This window comes from Aquarana catesbeiana, linkage group LG09 (genome assembly GCF_042186555.1).
Source record: "Aquarana catesbeiana isolate 2022-GZ linkage group LG09, ASM4218655v1, whole genome shotgun sequence".
Taxonomy (NCBI): domain Eukaryota; kingdom Metazoa; phylum Chordata; class Amphibia; order Anura; family Ranidae; genus Aquarana; species Aquarana catesbeiana.
Window position 1 is genome coordinate 223,590,565 of NC_133332.1, and position 13,240 is coordinate 223,603,804.

Here is a 13,240-nt window from a genome sequence, read left to right on the forward strand (position 1 = left end):
CACGGCCATCTTGGGTCAGGGCAGTGTTAATTTAAGACACTTGCCCAGCGCACATTTTATGCGTGTTGAGTGAAGGGACAGGTTCCCCATCTGTCAGGGAAAGTGTTGAGAGCTAGGGAGACGTTCTGGAGGAGTAGGGGCAGCTTAGGGGCTACGTCTGTCCTCTGTTTGGAGTAACCTCCCAGTTGGTCACTAGAAGGTATTTTCTGCAGATTCTGTAAGTGGCTCCAGACAGCTGTGTCTACCTGCCAGGCCTGGTTGTACCTTGTTGGGATTTCCTGTGAATACACTGTTGTTTACTCTGGCTTCTGTGTGATCCCTGTTCGCCAACATACCACGCTGCACCTTGCTCACACTTTCCAGTAGTCGGCAGGGTATGCCCCATTTTGCAGCTGGAGGAGTGCTGGCCACCATGGCGCCACTAGGAGCAGCCTTGGCCTTAGTGCCCAAATTTAATGGGTCCAACATAGTGGGAAGTGAGACTGGAAAATGATGCCTGCTTGTATCGGGTTCTCACTCGGCTGATCGCATTACCTCGCTAGAGGATGATGCTCATGAAGCAATGATGGTGCTACTGGAAACTCACGGGCTAGCCTAGAACAAATTGTAGCGCTGCTGGAAGGCCTGCTTGGAGAGAACGTGACAGTGTTGGAACTGAGGCGCATTTTTTTTTGTCTGCAGGCAGCAGGAGGACAAAAGCCTCACCCACTTTGTGGTAGTCCTCAAAATCTTAGGAATTGGCTAGAGAAGAAAGACATGCATGGCTGTGCCGATGTAGGCCCCCCCAGACAAGTTGTTGTGGGACCAGTTTGTGGGAGGAACGATGGCTAGTCCCAATAGAAGAGCTCTACAGAAACGAGTAAAGACTCAATCTTCCCTCACTTTGTGACATAGTAGTAGAAGAAATGGTGCAGGGGGAAGAAGATGCAGAGGCTGCAGTTACCATAACAAAGAGGCACAAACCTGTGGGTATTCTGGATGGCCTGAGAATAGGATAGAGCAGAGGCTGAAATTAAACTAGAGGTTCCTGGGACAAAGGTACAACCCCTGAGAACAGCACCACAAAGTCCCAAGGGACCTGAGACAATGGCCGCACTGAGCCCCATAGTCAACGCTCTAGTGAATGGCCAGATGGGCCCTTGTCTGATCGACATAGGGTCTGAAATCACTGTCAAGGAATACGAGTTCTATGCACAACAGTTTGGGACTCAAAACCACCTGGATCCCTCCAGGTTCTGCATGAAAACAGCCAACAATTTGCCAACTATAGTTGAAGCAGTTACCTGGGTGAAAATACATGTATATATGAAGTAGGGGTCATGATAACCCAACAGCCCAGTAAGCTCTGCAGTACCCACCTCCCAAACAAAAGTTATTACTAGCTCCCCTACAAGAGGTTGTCTGGTCTTTGCCCACTGGGGCCCACAAGAAGCTGCAAGGGGCTACAGGGATTGTGGAACCCCGTAAGGACCTAGGGGTGCCAGGGGAATGGTTTACGGACTGCTCCCTGTCTTAGGTACACAGGGGTAAAGTCCTGGTCCAGCTGATCAATTTGTGAACCACTCCGGTTTCACTCCCAAATCACACAACCCTTGCGGGCCTCTAAGTGGCACACAAACACTGCATTTTAAGGACCCAACCAGTGGTAGAGGCCATATGTGCCCCGCTGCAAACTGCTATAACATCCCTGAATGTTGAACAGCACTAACAGCTGTTAGACCAACTGGCCATCCCCTTTCAGGAATACCTGCTATCCTAGCACCACCTCCTTCACCAACTGCTAGAAAGGCATTTACTGGTCTTTGCGACTAGCACTGAGGACTATGGGTGCACAGAGGCGATGGGGGATGCCCCTCCTATTCGGGAAAGATGCCGGTTTATACCGCCAGCCTTATCCGAGGAGGTCAAGGACTTTATTCCCAATATGTTACAGAGTGGGATAATCAAAGAGTCGCAGCCCATGAATTGTCCTGGTATGCAAAAAGGACGGTAGTATGAGGTTCTGCGCGGATTATATTGCAAACTGGGTGCCTGCACCCACTGGGATGCCCCGCCACAGGTAGAGTAATGTGTTTATGGAGCTAGGCCAGGCTCACTACTTTTCCACCCTCGATCTAGCAAGTCTCATTGAGAGAACAGGACCCGTGTTGGTGAAATACCCTGTACTGGGTGGAGAAACAGCCATTTTTACCAACCCCTCTGTTCAATGTGATCTCAGAAGGACTTGAACCAGTCAAGAAGTGACTCCACCACAATCTTGTGAGGCCCTACAACCTGAGTGGGGACTGTTCCATCAGGCCCGTTGCCGACTGTGAGGACAGTAGCCAAAGGATATCCCACCAGCCCAAGGTGTTTCCTTTGAGTGGTATCTACCTCCATCTGAGTCCAGGCCTCAGGCACAAGCTGATACGGATGAAGAGAGTCCCACTGATTCACCTGCAAACAGTCTAGAGGGGCTGAGTCGAGATACAAAAAGTCCTGCTGAAACCCTGGACTCCTCTATGGATACAGCAACCAACTCAGATGAAGGGGGTGTGGCCGGCCATGACTCCCAAACCCCTGAGACCTCTGAACATCGTGCAGAGGATGACTTCAGATTTTGACCTCACGGAAGACGGTGGGGTCCACCTTTCAATTCAGTTAAACCTTGGGCAACTCCCTGCAAAGTACTCTGACTATCATCTGTCAGGGAAAGTTTTGAGAGCTAGGGAGAGGTTCTGGAGGAGTAGGGACAGCTTGCCTTAGGTACTACTCCTATCCTCTGCTTGGAGTAACCTCCCAGATGATCACCCGATCTAAAAGATATTTTTTGCAGATTCTGTAAGTTGCTTGGGACAGCTGTGTCTACCTGCCAGGCCTGGTTGTATCTTGTTGGAATTTCCTGTGAATACAGTTGTTGTTTAATCTGGTATCTATGTAATCTCTGTTAGCCGGCACACCACGCTGTACCCTGCTCACACAAGTCAGCACCTCAAACTCCTTGTATTCCTCAACCTATTCTTGCATTTATCAGACCAGACCACCTTCTGGCATTACTCTGTGGTCCAGATATGATGCTCACACATGTCCATTGTAGGTGCTTTTGGTTGTGGACACTGGTCAGCAAGGGTACCCTGACCAGTCTGCGGCTACACAACCCTATACACAACAAACTGCGACACACTGGGGGTGATTTATGAAAGCTGTGTGCCATCAGTAGAGGCGCACGGCACATTTCCATATTTACGAAATTGTGCGCCGGTAACAGAGCGTGAATCCCCCATTTACTATAGCGATCTTGGCACACGGAAGAATGCAATCTGTGCGCTACTATGGGCATGGCGTACGGCATCTCCAAATCAATATTGACAGAAGATGGAGGTGCCATTATTATGGGGTGATGTGAGGAAGTTTAGTAACAACTGCCCAAGTAACAAATATGCCAAAAATAGAATGAGAAAGTAACTTTTTCAGAGAAAGCCTGCTGTGTCCGCAAGTACTTTTAGAACTGCATGAGATCAATGTAAGCAGTGCGCATGCGCAAGCGGCTGTTGCGCTTGTTCACTGTGTGGGCAAAATCTTAGTAAATGTTAAAGCGGGGGTTCACCCAAATTTTTAAGTTAATCTTACCCTATTCAGTTAAATTCATAGATGCTCAAATGCCGCACTAAAATTTTTTTATCGCCATAATTACCTTTATATTTTACTTTATAGTTGCACTTCCTGTCTCTCCACCCGTGGGAGTAGGCGTGTTTAATGCCTTTCCCCTGTTCCACACTGTCTCCTGGGTGCTTAGTGTCAGGCTTCCCAAGATTCAGTGCGCTGTTTGGTTGCCATCACAATGGGGCGGGAACTTCCGACGGCATCGCCCGTTGTGATGACAACCCAGCATTTTACGGTGCTGCTCGCTGTTCCCAATGAGCATGCGCGGGAACGAGCGGTGAATGCCGGGAACAGCATTCACCGCGTCCCGGAAATAAATGCTTGTGGGCTTCACATGCCCACAAGCAAGATGAAAACGGCCGGCATCGCATTTTATAAGTTATTCTTGTGGACGAAATCAGAAAGAAGCGGAAATATTAAACACAAACAGTGAGTATTATATTTTGATAAGCAAAGTTTCTCAATGAACGGAAAAAAAACAAAAAACCGATAGGTCGCTGGACTCCCGCTTTAAGCAACGTACATACAATTGCATGGGTTGAACGGGCGCACCTCTAAACTTGACACTTTTTTTTCTATGCTCGTTCACGTCTATGTATTTTTTTAAGGAGCTTTGCACACAGGTCATGTTAGCATGTTACGTTACCAACATGTGACATGCACCTTGTTAAAATTATGTAAAAAGACTCGCGCTCCTCTAGCTCCACCCAAAAGGGCATTTAACCTTCCCCCTCTAATGCATATGATTTCCTTGGGCTAACTTTTGCTTTTAAAGGGGAACTCCACACTCTACTCTATTCTCCAAAGGCTGTGAGCTGCCTTCACCAATCCAAACCACATCCTTTTTCAGAGCATACAACAGGGCCAGCTAGGAAAGGGGCAAGAAGAGCGATCGCCCAACCCCCTCCTGAACCATACAAGGCCACATGCACTCAACATTTGGGGCATGTTGGGCTCAGCCCAATACCAACCACAAAAGCAACTTGTACCCACTAGTTTAAAGGGGCTTTTCAAATTCCGGAAAGTCCCCTGTCTGCAGCCCCCCACAACCCCAGCCTAGGGTTGTGTGGAAGAGGCCCTTGTCCCCCTGAATATGGGAACAAGGTGGTTGACTTTTGGGATGCCCGAGCCCCTCCTGCCCCCAAGCATCCACCCCCCTTTCTTGGGCTGGCATGCTGTGTGTTTGGCTAGGGGTTTGTTAGTGTGTGGGAGGGGCACAATATTTTTTTAGTTTGGGGTGGTATTCACGTGGGGGTTCACATTTTAAGCCTTAACAGACCCACATGGCCTTGTATGTATTGGGGGGGCAGGCTATTTTTGGTTTTGGGTTAAAATCTTGCAGCTGCAATGTAGATTTGTAAGTTTTCTCTAAAGCCGTACATCTTTGAAGCCGCATTTTGGATACATGCTACAGATGCACCACTTTACAGGCAGAGTAAGCCCCCAAGTTACTTGCTTTTAAGCAATTTTGCATTTTTAGGGCACGTCTTGTTTCGTTTTTGGGGTTGTCCAAATTGGTGACATTGATATATGTCCCTCAGGGTGGGACCTGGGCCCCCCTACCCATTTTACGACCAATAACTAGAATATAAGCCAGCCAAGTGGGGACTCGCAAAATTAACAAGTCAATTCCCATAGACTGCAACGGTATTTGTTGTATAACTTTTGCTCATGTTAGGCTCTTTGTTTGCCCCCCTGGACCGGGGGGTGTTTGTCCTATCTGTAATTTTGTAGCATGCTGGATGGTGTGCTTAATTTTGGACGGGGGGGAAGGTGGGTGGCTTATTTTGTGCTAGCTGCATTTGGGTTGTTCAGGGACTTTGTTTTTTATCTGTGGCTTTTGGTGTTTGAAATGCATTTGGGTTGGTCTGGGCATGCTCAGGGCCTTTTTTTTTTTTTGGTGCTTTTTGTGTGTGAACAGCACTTGGATTTTTCTGGGCATGCTCAGAGAGTGTGTTTTTTGGGTTAGTAATTTAAGGACATCCTTAACAGGTGTACCCACTTTGAAGTTCTGTCTCTACACTGTCTATACACATTTGTGGTATTGCTGTGATCGTTGGGAGCAAGACAATTTATTTTGTGTTGTTTTTTTTGGTGGTAGGTTATGGTAGTAGCAAGAAATATTCAGCTTCTTTTTTTTTTTTACTCTTTTGGGTCAGGAGATATCCATTACCATTTACACCCCAAATGTAAACCCAATTTGTCCTGAAAAAACAAGGTATAATCCATCTGAATGCTCAAAGTAGTTGTGATGATATGTACAGTTTTACTAACACATGTCAAATTTGCTAAATTGTTTTTAGGCATTAACATTTGTTTTACCATTAGGCGGGAAGGGGTTACAGCAGAATTAATGATAAAAACGAAGGCATTGCTGCCAGGATGAAGCAACTCTTGTGCATGTGTCTGGGTTGCATCTACCTGCAATGGCCAACCAAGGTGGCTGAAGACCTAACACCCGAGTAGAAGATGTCAGCTTCGGGTGAGGAAGTGTGTGAATGTCATGCGACCTCGTCACATTGAATATTGTCAACTATGCCTATAAAAAGGTTCAAATACTCCACTCTCCTGTTGCCCGAAGTACAGAACACAGCTGTGATCACTAGAAGTAGGCCCCAGAAATCTGCTAAGAAATGGAAACTTCCAGGAATGTCAATCTCTGTGGTTCCGCTCAGCTCTCATTGTTTTCTAATGCAATAATGTGAAGATCTCCCTGAAGTGTCTGTTTACCACCTGAGATAGGGGACCATTCCTGGAGCGACACTCTGCACCATGGGTACAACTGCTTCCAGATGGCTGTCTAATACCATCATAATTCGTTTTAGCAGAAACTCTGTACTCACTCTTCACAGGTCACCCAAACCATGATGCTTTCTCCATTTGCCACAGAGGTCATAGCTAGAGGTATATTTATTACTATTTTCTAGCCCTTTACTTATTCAGCTTCCACAGCCTGTATGTGAACAGTTCCAACAATGATCCTCCATATCAAGAGTTCCTCTTTACTGGAGCCAGGAACACCAATGCTCCATTCTCCCATTAAAACAGACCCATAACTGTTCCATCTACTTCACAAATTCTGGTTATATAAGGGGTTTTTGATGCTGGGAGGTGGGCGAGGTTTATGATCATGTAACTGACGTGATTGGCTGTCACATGATCGAAAAGCTCCCGAATGAAGTAGCTATTGGGAGCTTTCCATTAGCCGCCGGTAACTGTGCCTTGAGTACACAGCTGTATTCACACCAATTCATGCAAATATGTGGCCGCTTGGTGCCAAGGCCCACCCACTGAGAGGCCGCATATTTGCGTGCGGCCGGCACCAATGGGTTAATTGACCTTTAATGATGTGATGTCCAAACAACTGGATATTCAAAACGAAAGAATTTAAAGGGGTGTTCACGCTGTTTTTTTTTTTAATATTCATATCTTTTGTTTATAATGGATATTTAAAGCACTCACGTTTGTGTTAATAATCGGAGCTTGATTGTCGATTTTAGAGAAAAATATATCTTATATTCCTGTTTTGTGCAAGTTTCCATAGTGCTTGTGCGCATGTGAAGCCCACAAGCACTATCTTTTGGGCTCTGGTGCAGCTGAGCTACCAGCATGCACCGCTCGTTCTCGTGCATGCGCTGTACACTTCTGTTGTTGCCATCAAAATGGGCGGTGGCGTCTTAAGTGCCTGCCCCTGTTGTGGTGGCAACGAAGCCCTCGGTGCTGCCCAGTGACTCCTGGGAAATGATGACAGACATCTCCCAGGAGCATTAGCGAGCACGGGCGCCGAGGGAAATTACGTCAGGTGCCTTGGAGAGGAAGAGGCAGATTACAAGGGACCCCCTAGCAACAGTCCAGAAAAGGTTAGTAAAGAATTTTTTTTTTTCCCCAAAGGTTGTTATTTAGATATAATGCTGCTGATTAATGTAAAAAAAATGTATGACTGGAACTCCGCTTTAACTGACACAAATTCATTCTTTCAACAAAAAAAAATCAAACAAGTTTCTGCTTTAAAAAAATAACTATTTCCACTCTTAGGCTGCATTGACCCCTGAGCTTAGCGTCTTTGAGCTTTTTTCCAGCGTTTTTACGTGCAATTTGGGCTTTTTTACAGCGCCTTTGAACTTTTTTTTTTTTTAAATTAGCCAATAGAGAAAACTATCATATGATGCATCATTTGTTGCTAGGTTTTTCAGCTATTATAGCTTTTATTTCTTTTTTTATTATTATTCATTTTTTTTGTTAGGGTAAGGGGTTAAGGTTAGGGTTATTTATTTATTTAATTTTTTTGTTAGGGTGTTAATACTACAACTACTAATAATAATAATTATAAATAAATGTAAAATACACAAATAAAAATAATCATAAATAATATATACAATAAATTAATACTATGTACTAATAAATAATCAACCCCTAAAAAAAAATAAAACAATAATAACTAAACACCCTAAACCTAACACAAAATAAATTATTAATATTTTTATTAATAATGTATTTTTTTGTTCGGGTTTAGCGGTTTATTAATATTAATAATAATTTATTAAAAACATTTTTAAGGTTAGGGGTGAAATTATGTATTATTACATATTATTAATTTAGTTTATTTATGATGATTTTTAGTATTATCTATTTTACATTTATTTATTCATATATTATTATTTTTTTTTTTACATTTTTTCAGTTGAGTAGAAAATTGCGCCATAACGTGCGACAAAATGCATGAATGCACACAAAGATGTGCAAACCGCGCATTTCCATTAATTTCTATGGGGATAAAATGTGCCAAAAACGCGCAAATCTGCCCAATTTAAGCTACAAAAAAAGCTCCAAAATGTTTTGAGCTTCAGACGACTTGGGAGTGGAAATGTGAACCATCTACCTAGAGAATAATTGATTTTTTCCCTCCTCCAGCAGTTTGGAGCTTCAAGCTGAGGTGTGAATGGGGTCTTATCGCCCATTTGGACTTGCAGCAGCCCTTGCCTTCCCTCTGAAGAGATATCCACCATAGATCACTTTTCAGAGGGTGTTTGACTGGTGGCTGGAAGGTGATATGTCACCTCCTTACTGCCGGTTTTAACCGTGAAAAGCTCACACCACTGCTTCGCAACCACGTACCTTACATGCATTTGCAAGGCGATTTCGGCATGACCCCATTCACTTTATCATGAGATATAATTTTTGCCGAAGTATGTGTACAACCAAATCTGGCTGCCATTGTAGCTTAAGGTGGGCAGTCAGGGGCGGTAAAACTATAGCTCCCTGGACGCAAGTGTGAATTAGACCCGAGTTTCTTTTTTGTTGCGGTTTTCAGTGCATTCTCTGTGTCTTATGCGGAATACAGATACGTTTGTTCAGCTTCTATCTCTCCACTAGGAGCTCTAAAACTGGCCATAGAGAGATCGAATCTCGGCCGGTTTAGCAGGAACCAGCTGACATTCGATCCATATATGGGCAGGCTGATTGTACCCGAGTCGATCCATGAGCAGGTTGGCTGTACGCAAGTTAATCTATCGATCCGCTTGTGTGCAACCAGCCTGTCAGGTTTTTCCTGAATGATCATTGTATTCTGATGGTGGGGAAGGCTCCCCGCTGTCAGAATACAATCCCACAGTGGGAAGGATTTCTACATCCACATCAAATCTGTGGATGGAGGGGGGATCAGATCTTTTTTTTTTCATCCAACTCCCTGGTTGAATGTAAAAAATAATGATCAATGTATGGGCTGCCTTACAGGTATTTATTATCTATCAAGGTGATCATAATGCCTTTATCCACTTTTTTTCCCTAGCAGGATGGACTGTACAGTGCCTTGAAAAAGTATTCACACCCCTTGAAATTTTCCACATTTTGTCATGTTACAACCAAAAACGTAAATGTATTTTGTTGAGATTTTATGTGATAGACCAACTCAAAGTGGCACATAATTGTGAAGTGGAAGAAAAATGATAAATGGTTTTCATTTTTTTTTACAAATATGTGAAAAGCGTGACGTGCATTTGTATTCAGCTTCCTTTACTCTGATACCCCTAACTAAAATCTAGTGGAACCAATTGCCTTCAGAAGTCACCTAATTAGTAAACAGAGTCCACCTGTGTGTCATTTATTCTCAGTAGAAATACAGATGTTCTGTGAAGCCCTCAGAGGTTTGTTAGAGAACCTTAGTGAACAAACAGCATCAGGAAGGCCAAGGAACACACCAGACAGGTCAGGGATAAAGTTGTGGAGAAGGTTAAAGCAGGGTTAGGTTATATAAAAAATAGGATTTTTATAACAGATTACCTATAAAATCCTTTTCTTTTGAAGTACATCACGGGGCACAGAGCCATAGTAATTACTATGTGGGTTATAGGCCACCTTCAGGTGCTGGAAACTGGCACACCCTAAACAGGAAATTGCCTCCCTATATAACCCCTCCCATACCGGGAGCATCTCAGTTTTGTAGCAAAGCAATACACGTGTATACTAGAAAGAGGAGTGGGACCTCTGTGTCCCAGATGTACTTCAAAAGAAAAGGATTTTACAGGTAAGCTGTTCTAAAAATCCTATTTTCTTTAATCGTACATCACGGGACACAGAGCCATAGTAGTTACTATGTGGGATGTCCCAGAGCAATGGCAACTGAGGGGAGGGAGACACAACCAAAGTGGGGCACCATGAGATCAGAGGACATATACTGCTGCCTGCAGCACACTGCACCCAAAGGCAACATCCTCATGTCTTTTTACATCCACCTGATAGAATCTGGTAAATGTATGGATTGAAGAAAAAGTTGCGGTCTTGCAGATTTGAGCCATGGAGACTTGGTGATGCACTGCCCACGAAGCACTAATACCCTTAGAGGAGTGCGTTTTGATTTGAGAGGGTAGAAACTACCTCTTTAAACCATAAGCTAGAACGATTACTTGTCGAATCCATTTAGAATATTAGATTTCCATGCTGCCTGTCCTCTTTTAGGACCTTCAGGCAATACGAAGAAAACATCCGTTTTCCGAATCTGAGCAGTCGTCTTTAACCACTTGCCGACTGGGCCATAGGGAAAGACGGTTGCAGCGCGGTCGGCTTATTCTGGGAGGGCGTCCATGGACGTCCTCCCAGAATGTTGCTCTCGCGCGCCCCCTGAGGCGTGCTCCCGCAAACATCCGTCGGCGCATCACGGATCGTGCTAAATGGCCGCTTGTAGCGGGCGTTTACCACGTGATCGCTCTGTCAAATGACAGAGCGATCACTTGTAAACAAACCGGCGTCATGTCATGACGCTGGTTCCTCCCTCCCCTCTCTGTACTGATCTGTACAGTGTGAGGGGAGAGGGGGGAGAGATCGTTTTTAGCAGCGCTGTGGCTGGATGTGTAGTGCCCACAGCGCTGCTCTGTGCCCACACTGTGCAATACTCTGCAATAATGTGCAATATTCTGCCAATACTCTGCAATAAATTTTAACAGAAACAAAGATTTTTTTTTTACCGAATTTTCAGTCTTTTTTGATCTATAGCGCAAAAAATAAAAAACCCAGCGATGATGAAATACCACCAAAAGAATGCTCTATTTGCATGAAAAAAAGGACAAAAATTTCATATGGGTACAGTGTTGCATAACTGAGTAATTGTCATTCAAAATGTAAGAGCACCGAAAGCTGAAAATTGGTCTGGTTAGGAAGGGGGTTTAAGTGCCCAGTTGTAAAGTGGTTAAGTAGACTTTGACTGCTCTCACCACATCAAGAGAATGTAGTGATTTTTCTTCCATAGAACAGGGGTTCTGGAAAAAATGAAGATAGAACAATATCCTGGTTTAGATAAAAACCTGATACTACCTTCGGTAAAAAGTTAGGATGAGGACGCAACACTACCTTATCCCTGTGAACAATAATAAATATAGCTCATTACAAGAAAAAGCAGCCAATTCTGATACCCTTCTTGCAGCAGATATGGTTACCAGAAAAAAACAGTTTCTTTGTCAAAAAAGGATCAAGAGAGTATGTTGTATCGGTCCAAAAAAAGGCTGTTTTGTAATGCCGCCAAAACTAAATTCAAGTCCTAAGGGTTCAGGGGTGACCTAACCGGGGATTAAGCCATGTTACCCACTGAATAAGGTTACGAACCAAAGAAAGTGAAGCAAGTGGTCGTTGAAATAATACTGATAAGGCCGAAACCTGTCCTTAGCACTCAAGGCCAGCTTTATTTCTCACCCCATCTGCAGAAAGTCAAGGATTCTACCTTTGACCTATTTCCTGGGGTGCAACCCCTGGTTTCACACCCGGAGACATATGCTTCCCAGACTCCATAATATATAATGATTGAGGCCGGCTCCCTTGTATTAACCAAGATAGAAACCACTGAACCTGACAGCCCACGTTTCTTCAGAGTGTGGGTTTCAATAGCCAAACCGTTAAATTTTGCAATTGTAAAGTAGGATGGAATACCGGACCTTGCAAAAGAAGGTCTGGCCGTGGCGATAGGGTCCATGGGTTCCCTACGGTCATGTTTACGATCTCTGCATACCAAGATTTCCTGGGCCCCACTGGGGGCCACAAGACTCACCGACTTCCCTTCCTGCTTGATCCTGTGAAGAAGTCGTGGGCACAGGCAGAATAAGAGGAAATGCATAAATCAGTGAGAACTGATTCCACGGGAATAGCAAGGTATCTGTTGCGCATGCTAGTGGATCCTTTGTTTTTGACACAAAGTTGTCGATTTCTTTGTTGAACCTGGATGTAAACAGATCTATGTCTGGGATCCCCCATCTTTGACATATTGACAGGAAGATATCGGGGTGAAGGAACCATTCTCCCGGGAACAACTGCTGGCGACTCAAGTAGTCCGCCTGCCAATTTTCTATTCCTAGGATGAAGACCACCAATAGGCAAAGTACATTGTTTTCTGCCCAAGATAGGATATGATTCACCTTTCTCTGGGCCGCACAACTTCCTGTGCCCCATTGGTGATTATTATAGGCCATTGTTGGCATAGTCGGATTGAATCCTGGCAGGACAATACCGTAAACTGAACGTTCAGGCCCTCAGAACCAAGTGCTCTGCCTGAATTTCTAGAATGATAATGGGCAAGGCCATTTCTGATCTGGGCCACTTCCATGGTAACTGAAGGAAGGATTTTCCCCTTTGCAGATTTTTGGATATTAACCATAAACTGAGGCTCCGGCGTACCCAGCCTACAGCACCTGGTATTTCCAGGTGGTCCATCCGAGTACTAACCAGGCCCGACCTTGCTTAGCCTCCAAGATCAGATGAGATCGTGCACTTTCAGGGTGATGTGGCCATAGGCTTTGGAGTTGGACACATTGGGAATCTAGAGCTTGAACCCTTTGTTCCAAGCCGATAGGATACTGTTTTGCAGCAGTCTTGAATGAAACTGAGCATAAGGAACGGCCTCGAATGAAGCCACCATCTTTCCCAACAACCTCATGCAAAGTTGGATAGAAGAATTCATCTTGCTTCAACCACCTAAATCAGTTCCTTTATGGCGCTGATTTTTGCCTGGGGCAAGAATACCCTTTTCTGGGTGTACCTATGATCAGACCCAAGTATTTTAGCCTTCTTCATGGTTTTAAAGAAGATTTCTTCTAGGCTGAGAATCCGACCTAGATAT

General features: G+C 44.4%; 1 pseudogene; it reads right to left on the reverse strand.

The window, feature by feature from the left end:
* Positions 1-12,800: 12,800 nt before the first annotated feature.
* LOC141109177 (5S ribosomal RNA) lies at positions 12,801-12,916 on the reverse strand (annotated as a pseudogene).
* Between the last annotated feature and the right edge of the window lie 324 nt (positions 12,917-13,240).